The sequence below is a fragment of the Macrotis lagotis genome, chromosome 5, assembly GCF_037893015.1.
Source record: "Macrotis lagotis isolate mMagLag1 chromosome 5, bilby.v1.9.chrom.fasta, whole genome shotgun sequence".
NCBI lineage: Eukaryota > Metazoa > Chordata > Mammalia > Peramelemorphia > Peramelidae > Macrotis > Macrotis lagotis.
In genome coordinates, this window is record NC_133662.1 from 268893089 (window position 1) to 268907298 (window position 14210).

Consider the following 14210-nt stretch of genomic DNA (forward strand, 5'->3'; position numbering starts at 1 on the left):
TAAATTTTTCCAGCTTTTTCTGAAATCTTCCTTCTCATCATTTCTTATAGAACAATAATATTTCAGTCTATTCATATATCACAATTGGTCAGCCATTCCCCAACTGATGGGCATCCCCTCAATTTTCAATTTTTTGCCACCACAAAAATAGTTGATATTACTGTAAATAAAGATCCATTTTTTAAATAGAATCTGAGTTACAGACTCAGTGGTGGTATTACTGGATCAAGCGTATTCACAGTCTTATAATCCTTTGGGCATAGTTCCAAATTGCTTTCCAGAAGGACTGGATCAAATCAGACCTCCACCAACAGTGCATTATTCCCTTTTATGTCATATTATCCATCTTTATGTGTGAGGTGGTTCTTCTGATTTGTCTTAATTTGTATTTCTTTAATAGTGATTTGGAGCATTTTTTCATATGACTATAGATAGCTTTATTTTTTTTCTCTGATGATTATCTCTCCACGTCCTTTGACCATTTGTCAATTGGGGAATAACTTCTATTCTTATAAATTTGACTCAGTACTCTGTATATTTTAAGGAAAAAAGGACTTTTTCAGAAATGCTGGCTATAAAAATTGTTCCCCAACTTTTTTTGCTTTCCTTCTAGTTTTAGTTGCATTGACTTTCTTTGTGCAAAAACATTTCAATTTAATTTAATCAAAATTATTCATTTTCCATTTTGTAATATTCTTTCACTGTTGCTTGGTTATAAATTCTTCTCCTCTCCATAGAAACATCAGGTAAATAATTCCTTGCTCTTCTAATTGCCCTGTAGTAATACCCTATATAACTAAATAATGTACCCATTTAGACCTAATTTTGGTATATGGTATGAGATGCTGGTCTATGCCCTTTCTGCCATGCTATTTTCCATTTGTTCCCAATAGTTTTTGTCAAATACTAAACCTTTTAGTAGTTGGAATCTTTGGATTGATCAAACAGTAGATTATTATAGTTGGGTCTAATATTTCCACTGATCTATTCCTTTAACATGGAAGCTGAAAATCATGTGTGATCTAGATTATGGCTCAATGATATTTGTAATGTTTTATTCTGGCTGCTTGAAGTATTTTTTTTTCCTTTGGCCTGAGAACTCTGGAACTTGGCTGTTATTTTCTTGGGAGTTTTCATTTTAGGATCTTTTTCAGGAAATAATTGGTGAATTATTTCAATTTTTATTTTACCTTCTGGATATAAGCTTATCTCCAGCAGTTTTCCTTGATAACTTCATGAAAAAATATGCCTAAACTTTTTATTTGATCATAGTTTCAGGTAGTCCAATGATTTTTAAATTATGTCTCCTTAATTTATTTGCCAGTTCAGTTGTTTTTCAAATGAGCTAATTTCAATTTTTTACTTTTTTGATTTTGTCTTATTGTTTCTTGATGTATAATGAAGCCATTAGCTTCACTCACTCAATTTTTAATTAATTAATTTAATTAAGGCTAATTTTTAATTAATTATCGTCTTCAGTCACTTTTTCTACCTCCTTTTCCACTGAGCCTATTTTGTTTTTAAGGAGTTATGCTTTTTGGTATTTTTTTTGTGCTTTTTATAGTGCTGCTGTTGTAATTCTTCAGTCATATCTCACTCTTCATGACTCCATGGGATCTTCTTGGTAGGAAAACTGAACTGGTTTGCCATTTCCTTCTCCAGCTCATTTTACAAAGAAGTAAACTGAGGTAAGCACAACCAAGTGACTTTTTTCCTAGGATCACACAATGTCTAGGCCCATCATTCTATCCATTCTGTCACCTATTCTTTGTGCAGCTTCTACCAAACTCCTAAATATCTTTTCATAATTTTCTTACACCACTAATTCCTTTCCCTAATTTTTCCTCTTCTACTACTAGTTCTTTCTTTAACTCTTGGAATTCTTGTTGAATTTTGTTCCAATTAGCATTTTTAAAGATTTTTTTGGTGACTGTTCTCACAGTGTTGTTTTCTTCTGAGTTCATGTCTTGGTTTTCCCTGTTACCATAGTCACTTTTTATGATCAAATTGTTTGCTGTTGTTTGCTCACTTTTTTCAGCCTATTTCTTGACTTTGAACTTTATATAAAAAATGGGCTGTGCTCATCTGGGGTGGGCCAAACTCTGTCCTAAGCTTCAGGCTGTTTTGTGCTTCTATTTACACAGTTTTGGAGGACTACACATTTTTGATGATGTCAAGGTAGTGTGATCCTGGGAGAGGTGTGGTCACTGCTCTCCTAGGTCTGCAACAGGACTCCTGATCCCTTGGAGTCAAAGGCACCAGGACTCTTCTTTGCTCTGAAATTGTGACCAGGGTCTCTGACTATGCAACTATGACTCAGAACAACATATGGGCAATGGAGTTGTCCATCAGCACCATGTGTTCCCAGTGCCAGCAACAGGTCCCCTCTAATCTTTTTTTTTTTTTAAATCTTCTGGCCAGTTGTCTTTACTCCATTATAGTCTCTGAACTGGGATCTTATAGCCATTTTTGTTGTATTGATGTATATGTGCTCCATCATCCCTGGTGTCACAGACCTCTCCTCTCAACTTCTTAAGTTTCTTAAATTGTCTCACCCCAACCCTTTTATTGCTTCTTCCACTCTAAAATTTTGAGATTTCATTTTAAAGTTGTTTGAAAGGGAATATTAGGAGAGTTTAGCTGACTCAATCTACCCTTGGCTCTCAATCATAAATCCACAAGAAAGAATTCAACTTTTCTCCAAGGAAAAGTATGTACTTATTCTCTTTTTTAAAAAAATACATTTTTTCAAGGTCAGCTAAGTAGCAGAATGGATAGAGCACTGACCCTGGAGTCAGGAGGACCTGAGTTCAAATCCAGCCTTAATACTTGCCTAGCTGTCTGACCTTGGGCAAGTCACTCTTAACCCTATTACCTTAAATAAATTTTAAATAAAAAAATACATTTTCCCATTATAAAGCACTCATGTCCCCCTGCCATCTCTCCCAACTTACTGAATGTAAAAGAAAAATAAAAGGAAGTCATGAAATTCTCATACCATATAAAAAGATCAAATAAAGAATCTCTCATTGGATCAAACAATATTTTTAATCCTACATATTGCTTCATAATCCCTACTGTGAGGTGATAGTCTTCATCATGTGTCTCTGGGTAATATGACTGAGTATTGTATTAATTAATTGCACATTGGATAGAGTGTCAGGCTTGGAATCAGAGATACTCACTTTCTTGGGTTCAAATCTGACCTCGGATACTAGCTATGTGAGCCTGGGCAAGTCAATTAACCCTCTTTGCTTCAGTTTCTTCATCTATAAAATGAGCTGGAAAAGGAAATGATGAACCATATTAATATCTTTACTAAGAAAACCCCAAATACAATAATAAAGTGTTTGAAATGACTATTTTAGAACTGTTATTTACTATTATATAATGTTACAGTCCAATGATCATCCTGATTCTGTTCACTCTATTTCAATTCATACACATCTTTCTATGATTTTTTGAAATCATCTCTTCTGGAAAAAGAAAAAACAGATAAAAGTCTGGCAGAAATAGAGTATAGAGCATACTTCATACTTTGCACCTCCAGATACATTCATGACCTAGAAATAAAAGGTCACACTGCAAGAAAATTACAGGAACAAGGACGACATTACCTTACATACATAGGAAGACCTGAAAAAAAATCATAGACAAAGAAAGGTTAAAAGCACTGCAAAAGGTTAAATGGACAATTTTGATTGCATAAAATTAGAAAGTATTCATAAAACAAATCCAATACAATTAGGATTAGGAGACAAAGTTAACTGGAAATAAATCTTTAAATTTCATTTAGAAAAAAATCTCATTTACAAGTTATATTCAGGACTGATTCAAATTTATCAGACTTTATAAGAATAAGGGCTCTTTCCTAATTGACAAATGATATTTGTGTAAAAAGTTATATAACCATGAGCATTTCTGCCTTGCAATTCTCAGAGATCTCTCACTTGGACCAGGTCTGTGGACCTCCTAGGATGGGCCTGGATTCAGAAGACCTGAGTTCAAAATCTGGATTACCATTTGTTACTTAAGTATCCATGTGAACGTCGCTTCATTTCTCTGAAATTGTTTCACCAATAGTAAAATGAATTTTATTCCTCCTATTCTGGAGTCAGTACAAGAAAACTGGTTTCTGCAATAGAAAGGTAAGTCATTATTATAGGCAATGATTTAGCCAGAAATTGTTGATTTTATTTCAATGTATCTATATTTGCATCCTCCTCCATAAAGCTCCCACAAGGCAGATGGTGCAATGGAAAGTAAGCCCTCAGAGCATGGCGACTGTTATTATTTCGATTTTGGATCCTCGCTTCTGAGCACTATACTGGTATGGATTAGGTGTTTGTGGGATATTTCCTGTATAAGTGAATGAATGTATCCGTGAATGGGAAGAGCCCTGAAAAATTAGTTAATAAATGTGGTTTCCATTCTTTTTTTTTTTTAGGCTTTTGCAAGGCAAACGGGGGTAAGTGGTTTGCCCAAGGCCACACAGCTAGGTAATTATTAAGTGTCTGAGACCGGATTTGAACCCAGGTACTCCTGACTCCAGGACCGGTGCTCTATCCACTGTGCCACCTAGCCGCCCCTCTTTATTTATTTATTTATTATTGTTTTTTATTTAATTTTTTTAGATTGTTCAAGGCAGTGGGTTTAAGTGGCTTGCCCAAGGCTACACGGCTAGGTAATTATTAAGTGTCTGAGGTCGGATTTGAACCCAGGTACTCCTGACTCCAGGGCCAGTGCTCTTTTCACTGCGCCACCTAGCTGCCCCCGGTTTCCATTCTTAATCCTGCTGGCAATCAGTGGTTTGTCCTCAGACAAGTCTCTTTGCCTTGTAAGCTTAGTTTTCATATATTTCTGCAATGAAGAGGATGGAATCCATGACTCCTAGGGTCTCTTCTAATTCTCAAGGTTTAGGCATCTATCTTATTTATATCATTTTTAGAAGCAAATTATGAAGCTTTCTCTTATTCACAAGGACAATAAGTCAGGAGAGATATACTCTATGAAGAGGATGTTTACATTTTGGACTAAAGGACTAAATAGCTCTTGCTATTTTCATTGTCCATGGACCGTGTTCTTTTCAGCAAATTCAAGTCATAGTCAATTTGTATCCTCTCACATTGAGAGCGTACCTCACTCATACTGCCTAATAAATTTTGAAAGAGGAATAAAGAATGTTGTCAGGGCACAGAAAGCCTTGGACGACCTCTTCTCTGGGGACAACAAATCCATTTTTTCATGTGAAATATAAATCCATTATTCCCATTGTTTTGTTTGCACAAAGCAAAAGCCAACCTAACTGGAGAGAGAAAAGAGATCTCCTATTTAGGGGACACTGATGACATATTCTAGAAATTGAGTTAATTCTCATTGTTAAAATGGCAGTGATTACATTTATACCCACCTGTGTGAGACCACAGTAAAGATTTTGGGCTATTGTCTTTCCCTGCCTGGACCTTGGATTCTCTATCTGTCCAGTAAGAAGTTTGTTTCATCCCTAAGGCCACATCCCCTCATCCTTTTTTTAACATCTGGCCACTGGAACCAGAGGTTGGTCACTTAGCACAACACCCTTCTCCCAAATCCAATTCAAATACATGTCATGGCATTACCTCTCTGTTGTCTTTGTTTTCTTTAAGAAGGATAAACATCTTCATCAAGAAGGCTGCATCCTGTGACCTCCAAGATCACTTTCATCTGCAGCTATTTGGTGCTAGGACTACCAGCTCTGCATTAAGGAAAAAAATCATTTCTCTAATTCTTCAAGGCAGGGATTGTTGTCTTCTGTATTTCCAGAGCCTTGATCATTGACTAGTAAGGGTTATAAAAGTAATAAATGCCAATTGAATTAAGTAGGGTCCCTAAGAATATACTATACAGTTAGCTATAAGTTTCATTACAGGTGGATCTCTTTTATTTCTATAAAATTATTAAATTAAAATGAGTATTTTAATGTAATGCAAAATAATAATCACTAACATATAGCCTCATGTGTCAGTCACTGTGACAAATGATTTACAAGTATGATTTCCTTGGATCTTCAAAATCACAGAAGAGAAGTGCTATTAATGTCTCCACTTTGCAGATAAGGAAACTGAGGCAGAGATTAAAGTTGTTTAACCAGGGTCACAGCACTCATAAGTTTCTGAGAGTAGAGATGACCTCAGATCTTCATAACTTGAGGGCCAGGGCTCTAACCATGTACAACCTAGCTTCTCAATGCTTTTAAGCACAGAACACAGCACAAGGAAAGCAGGATAGCTGTGCTGTGAACAGCTGGCCTCCATTTTGGACTAAGATTCTCATTATTTTTGATATCCAATAGAGAGAACATTGCTTTTTGCTAAAAAACAAAAGAGAATCCGAGTGGTGGAGAGATGCCCTTTGTGACAACTGCTCTTCTGGAGGTGTTTGTGTATATCGACTTTTTGTAAATTGAATTGTTCAAACTGTCCTGGAAAAGTGTGTTCTGGAAAAGAGCTCTGTAGGGAACCATTCTGCAGGGCCAAGCTTTCTTTGGTTTTCAGTCCTTCTTTGATATGTTTGGCAATAATCATTTTTTTCCATTCCAATTTCTTAGAGGACACCCCTGCTTAATAAGGTTTTCAATTAAAGATTGACACAATTGTGTAGATTTCAGGATCATCTTTTTAGAGTTGGAAAGAATTTTAGGTGTTATCTTGGGAAACTGGCCCACTGAGGGGAAGTGATTTCCCTAGAGTCACGCAGAAAGTAATTGCCGGAACTAGGATTCTCCCGAGAATGGTGAAGAATTCAGAAAATAACAATCGAGTAAAAATTAAGAGTTCACACTTATCTCTTGATGAAATTCTCAAAGATCCTGTCTCAGAGTCACCCAGTACAAAACCCCAGTTAAAAAAAAAAACTCCAATTGCAATTTTCTTTCCATGGACAATACATATTAAAAAAAAAAAACATGAAGCTCCACTGGTTGAATTCACCCTCTGTTTTCTATATGGTATCCCAGATATTTAAGGGAATTTTTAGCTTTATTAGCTATGATTATAGCTAAGAAAGCTCATGTGACTGCATTTGGTGCTTCTCAATCATTCAGTCATATCTAATTTTTTATAACCCTGTGGACCATAGCCTGTTAACACTATCCATGGGCAAAGACTACTGGAATGATTTGCCTTTTCCTTATCCAGTAGATTAAGGCAAACTAAGGTCAAATGATTTGCCCAGGATCACATAGTTAGTGAGTTTCCAAGGCCAGATTTGAACTTGGGTCTTACTGACTTGGGGCTCAGCACTCTATCCATTGAGCCATCTATAGTCAACCAACCAATCAATCAATATTTATTAAGTGCCTACGGTGTAGGAACATGATAGGGATGCAAAAAGCGACAAAAAATAGTCCCTGATTTCAAGGAGCTTATAGTCTTGGGAAAACTATATATATATATAAATATATATGAAGCAATTTATATATTGGATAAATAGGAAATCACATAAGGAAGGCATTTAAATTAAAAGGGGATAATGAAATTTTTCTGTAGAAGGTGGAATTTTAGTTGGGGCAAAGGAACCCCAGGAAATCAGAGGGGAGGATGGATAAGCATGAGAGAATGGTGATCAGAATGAATGGTCTTGGTTCCTTGTCATATGAGGATTAGTTTGAAAGAAATGAATGGGGAATATTTCACTCAGAGGAAAGAGAGAACATGAATTTTCTTTAACTGACTGAAAACCTCTCTCATGGTCTCTGGTCTCTAAGGCTAGAATTATGACTAAGGATAGAACCCAGAAGAATGGGGAGAAGGTGCAAAGAGGTGATGTTTGTCCTTCATTTTCACAGAAGACCATGACATGAGGGTGGTGATGCCATGATAAGCACATGAATTTTATTTGAGTGAAAGGGAGGAGAGGTTGAGCTAAGTCCCCAGTCTCACTTTCTCCTCAGGAGCCATCTGGGTCCAGTGGCCAGATAGGAATCAAGATGACTGGAAATGGTCCTGGATGTGAGGCAATCAGGGTTAAGTGACCCAAGGTCACATAGCTACTAGGTGTCAAGTGTCTGAGGGTGGATTCAAACTCCTGTCCTGCTCACTCGCAGGTCAGTGCTCTTCACCACACTGGCTTTCTCTAAGTGGTGGTTAGAGCTAGGGCTTAGATTCCACTTTGGATGTATTGAGTCCAAGATATCTACTGATAAGCCAATTTGAGCTATCTGAAAGGCAGTTGAAGATGCAGTGTGAAAACAAGTTTACAATTCTGAAAATTCATCCAGACAACAAACCATTCTGGTCCTTAGCTAAGTTCCTCTCAATATGCAGGCAGCACAATGCATTGGGGAAAAAGGTATAAGTAAAACTAACTTTTCTTATTGTCTACAGCATGACAAGTAATAATTTTTTAATCTGGAATTGATCCTCATTGGACTAAGTTAAAAAATGACTCTTTTTTTCGTTTTATTTGTGATGATTCATGAAGAGAGTCTTAGTTACAATCGAAAATAAAGTTGTTTGTAGGAAAAGCTTAAACTCTTGTGGCAAAAGAGGGGGATGCCAATAAAAACTTCATTGAGTAAAGAAGAATCCTTGGAGAAGTCACTCAGTATTTTATTTCATGTTTTAACAAAAAAGCTAGACAAGAAAATGTGGAGTCGCTAGGTATAAAATTCTTCCAATGAAGGAAATGTCAAGCTGATGGAGCTAAGTTGCCCAAAGATCTGATAAGACTGAGTGAGGAGAAAAGTGGCAAGTGAGCTTCACTGTGGTCATCCGTGCGTGAATCTGGGGGTGTCTAAGGGCTCCTGCCAGTCACCTGCGCTATCTCTCTGATCTTATGGGTGGGAAAACTGAGGCACACAAGGGTCAAGCAGCCTAAGTACCACTCTGGAATAATCTCTGTAAAATCCAGTGCAAACTTGAAAGCACGAAAGAAATAACCAAAGGTGTTAAAATGGGGGGGGGGACTGGATCTAAGATGTTCTCAAGGCTCTCCTGGATGAACAAACTCCCCCTTATTTAAGGTAAGCTTCACTTTCCCTGCATCTTATAGGAGTAGTTACCCAGAAGCTGCATCATCAGAGAACTTACCCAGGGTCACACAGTCAGCATGTCGAAGCAAAGGCAGGGCCTTGATTGATTCCTGAGCCTTTTTGACTCCAAGGCCAGTTCTCTATATGTAAAGACCAGCAAGTCAATTTTAGCCTCTAGGCCAAAGGTGGCCCATCATTTATTTTTGTAAGCATTTTGCACAGGAGCCACAGTCTCTCAATCCCAGAATTATTTCATCATGCTTAATAGTTATATTGATTATTAATAGTGACATTATTTAAAATTAATTATAATAAATTCATGTCAACTAACTTCTGGCTCATTCCTCTTTCCATAAAGTCATTTATTGGTTCTCAGATGTAAAAGACAACAATTTAAAGGGGAGAATGTGGCAAAGCAGGCAGAGCGTTCAACTCAGAGGGGGGTCCCTCTATGACTATAAATTATAGAATGATGACATGGAGAGAATTTCTTTATAGGGAACTACATACTACAATCAATGGACATTTCTAGGCCCTTGCCTCAAAAAATCAAATCAAATCAAATGATATTTATAGATTTGTTTGACCCATGGAGTGAACGTAAGAGGCATTGGCGACTCCTCTAAAGACCTTGACACAATGTGTGGCCACAGCCAAAGAAGTCAACAGAACAACAATGGTCAGCAAGGATCCTGTTGGGAAGAAGTCTTGCCTATGTGTAAAGTGATCCATCTGGTGCCCTGGCTGGCCTTCTGAGGGTGATGCCTAAGAGCCCACCGATTGGGAAGATTTCTGAAGCTTGTGAACTTGTTTTAGTTCGTCTCCTCCCAACCCTACCCTGGCTCAGTATGATGCTCTGAATGCAATGGGGACAGAAGAAGCAGTTGAGGAATTGAATTTAGTTGAATTGTCAATCAAAAAATGATTAAAGACTTTCTTAAATCTTTCTATATTTCTGTCCTACAGTGCGTGCTGTACAGATGTTGGCTTTTTACCAGTATTGCTATTCCAACTGCAACAACAACCACTACCACAATAATGACATTGACAGTGCCTATGACAATAACAACACAAATTAAACCATCCCTGACCAAGAGGAATTTCCTGGAGGAAAACCCTGGCATGTACATGTTCAGTCACAGAATTTCTGCCAAGTCGATCCGAGATCATTTTCAGGAGAGGCCATTAGTGTCTAGGGGAGGCAGAGCCAGTCTTTCCCAGGTGGAAAGAGCCTTGAGGTTACAGGGTGAGGAGCAGAGTAGACCTTGCCTCATCCTTCTCCATAATATTGACTCTAGAGCACAAAACGAAAGGAAACAAAACAAAACAAAACAAGGAAGGATCATTGAATTGGCTTCTGCTACTGGTTTCTGGTGGAAGATGGAACGGTTTTGGGTGTGGCAGCTTGACAGTTCCTCCAGCTGCCTTTCCCAAGTGCCCTTTGATTTCCTCTACAGATGTCATCACAAATGCATGACCTCCAGGTTTGATTCCTACCAAGTAGAAATACAACTGCTGTCCAGTTGATGCCTCCCATTCTTCCTTCCTCCTCCCTCCCTCCCTTCTTCCTCCCTTCCTGCCTACCTTCCTCTCCCCCTTCCTTCCTTTCAGTCTCTCTTTTGTCTTTCCTTCCTTTCCTCCCTCCCCACTTCCTTCCTTTCTTCTCTTTTTCCTTTCACTTTCCTTATTTTTTCCTTTCTTCTTTTCCCAACTTTCTCCAAAAGTCTTCCCTCTCTGCAGAACAGAGAAGTGAGGTGCAAGAATGCTTAGACACCTGGACCTGAAAGAGTCAGGAAGACCGGGGACTCAGTCCTACCTCAGAAATGTACTGACCCTGTCAACTGAGCAAGGGCCCTAACCTCTCTGCACCACACACTTACTGGCTATGGGACCCTAAGCAAAGCACTTGGCCTTAATCTACCTGTTTTCTTGGCTGTAAAATGAGGATAATACCCTCTGCCTCCTAGGGTTGTTATCAAACTCCAATGGAATACTTGTAAACCACAATGCCTGCCCCATAGTAGGGGCCATATTAAATGCTTGCTTCCTTCTTGTGCTTTTGTTTTCCCACAAGCAGTTGATTCTCTGACATAACAAAGGACAGAGGGAGCAGATGGCCATCTTTGTTGGGGAAAGGATTTCCTTCAGGAGTCTAAATAATTAACAAATGTTGCCCATGTAGCAGGCACTATGCTAAGCCCTGGAAATAGGGAAGTCAATGCCTTCCCTTCCCTCTGGGAGCTTACATTCCAATATTACAGACTTAGAAAAAGAGAAACGGACTCTTTGGAATCTTTTCCATTGTTGGTATTGCCTGTCTTTGCCGTGAGCATAGTGTGCACCAACCACTCCCAATGAGTACTGGAAAATCTCTACATGTGTGTTTCTAAGGAAAGGGCATCCTTTGCTTGGATGGAGCCCCGAGTCCCCAGAATTCTCCAAGCAGTGTGTCAGCTTCTGAAGTGGCTGCCCCTTGGCTCTGCTAGAGGGAAACTAAGCTCACCATGGGGGGATTGGGGACAGCTTTAGAAGGCTTTCTTTACAGATTCATGAGAGCAATTGGAAAAGTCAGAAAGATGCTCACAAACTCTTTGCAATAGAAAAGAAATGCATAGGAGGCCCCGGGGATTACTGAAATTAATTTAAGGAGGAATCTAGGTTGGAAAATTAGGATCTAATAGAATTTACCTCAGCAGGGTACTGCACAAACAAACTCCTGCCTTAAAGTACTGCCAGCTTTATGAGTGAGGAAGAGTGCATAGAGGTGCCCTAGGAAATAACTTCCTTAGTGGAATATTCTGAGATTGGGCCATGGAGTCAGGAAGATGTGGGTTCAAGTCAGATTCAGACACCTGACACTTCATCAGTTACTCAATTACCTTGTACCTTAACGTTCTCATTAGAAAATGAGCTAGTTGAACTCAATGGATTCCAAAGTCCTTCCAACGCTATTTTAACTATCCTATAATCTTTTGTATATGTCTTTATTTTAATTTTTTGCTTAATTTTGTGAAGGAAGAGGAAATAGCTAGGTGGTTCAATGGATAGAGTACTGGGCCTAGAAACAGGGAAAACTCATCTTCCTGAGTTAAAATCTAATCTCAGGGGCAGCTAGGTGGTGCAGTGGATAGAGCACTGGCCCGGGAGTCAGGAGTACCTGAGTTCCAACCTCAGACACTTAATAATTACCTAACTGTGTGGCCTTGGGCAAGCCACTTTACCCCATTTGCCTTGCAAAAAACTAAAAAAAAAATCCAATCTCAGACACTTACTAGGTATGTGACCCTGAACATGTCACTTTTCATCTGTAAAATAAGTTAGAGATGGAAATGGTAAACTACTCCATTATTTTTGCAAAGAAAATCCTTTATAAGGTCATAAAAAGTTGGACACACTGAAATGATCAAACAACAAAAAATGTTACTTTTAACATATTTTATTTATTTTGCTAAATATTTAAAATAACATTTAAAATTTTTTTAACATTCTTTTAAAAAAATTTTAACTATATTACAAAAGGAAACACACACTCCTAAAAGAAGAATAAAGAAAGTTTATAGAGCATGCCTCAGTCTTAGAGGTCTTCAATACTTTTTGGAGTTGAATAGCAGTTTTCATCTTAGGTCTTTTGGACTTGTCTTGGATCGTTATCTTGATCAGAGTAGATAAGTCATTTACAGATGAGCATCATTACAATATTGCTGTGATTTTGTACAGTGTTCTCCCGGTTTGCTCGCTTTTCTTGGCTTGGCTTGCTTTTCTTTCCAGGTGTTTCTTAAAACATCCTGCTCTTCATTTTTTATTGCATAACAATATTTCATCATAAGTATATATCATAATTTGTTTAGTCATTCCCCATTTGATGGGCATCCCTAAATTCTAATTCTTTGCCACCACACACACAAAAGAAATGCTATAAAGATTATTGAACACACAAGTACTTTTTCCTTTTCTTTGATCTCTTTGGGATACAGACCTAGTAGGGATATTTCTGGGTTAAAATCCTTTTGGTCAAGTTTCAAATGTTTCTCCAGATTGGTTAGACTAGTACATTCACAGTAAATCATTATATACATATCCTTTATTTTTTTTATCCATAACCTACATTTTCCTTTTCTTCCATTTTATTCAATCTGATAGGTATGAGTGATACCTCTGATGTGCTTATTTCTCTAATTAATAGTTATTTAGAATATTTTTCCATGTGGCTATTGATCACTTTGATTTTTTCTTCTGAAAACTGACTGTTCATATCCATGGTCATTTATCAATTGGAGAAAGGCTCTTATTGTTATAAATTTGACTCACTTTCCCACATATTTCCTCAAAAATGAGGCCCTTATCAGAGAAAACTTTCTGTAAAAATTCTTTCCTAGTTTCCCACTTTTCTTTTCATTTCATTACTTTTGTTTGTGCGGAAACTTTCCAATTTCGTGTCATACTATGATCCATGTTATTCCCCATGACTCTGTTTCTTCTTTTGTGATAAACTATTCCCTTATTCATAGATCAGATGAGCACAATTTTCCATACTCCCCTAATTTACTTAAGTCACCTTTATGTATAAATCATTTCTCCATCTTAACCTTATCTTTGTGTATGGTGCTACGTATTTTTCTATGTCTAGTTTCTTCTGAAGCTTTCCTCAAAGAATTTATCAAATGGGGAATTCTTGCTTCAAAAGTTTGGATCTTTGCATTTCTCAAAAACTAGGTCAGTATCGTCTTTTACCACTCCATAGTCTATCTTTAAGCTATTTCACTGATCCACTACTCTATTTCTTAGACAAAACCAAATTATTTTCATTATTATCATTCTGCAATATAGTGTTAAATCAGACACTGCTAGACTTCCTTCCTTCACATTTTTTCATTGATTCCCTTGATATTCTTGACTTTATATTATGTTCTTCCAGCTGAGTTTTATTATTTTTTTTCTCGCTCTACAAAAAAATTCATTGGTAGTTTGATTGGAATGGCAATGAATAAGTGAAGTGACTTAGGTAGAATGAAATTGTTTTATTTATTATATTGATTTTACCAACGAACAGTTACGATTTCTCTAATTGTTTAGATCTGTCTTTACGTATGTGAAAAGTGTATTGTAATTGTTCCTTTGTCCCTGGGTTTGTCTTGCCTGCTAGACTCCCAAGTATTTTATTTGATTTCTGGTTATTTTAAAAAGAATTTATATTTCTATT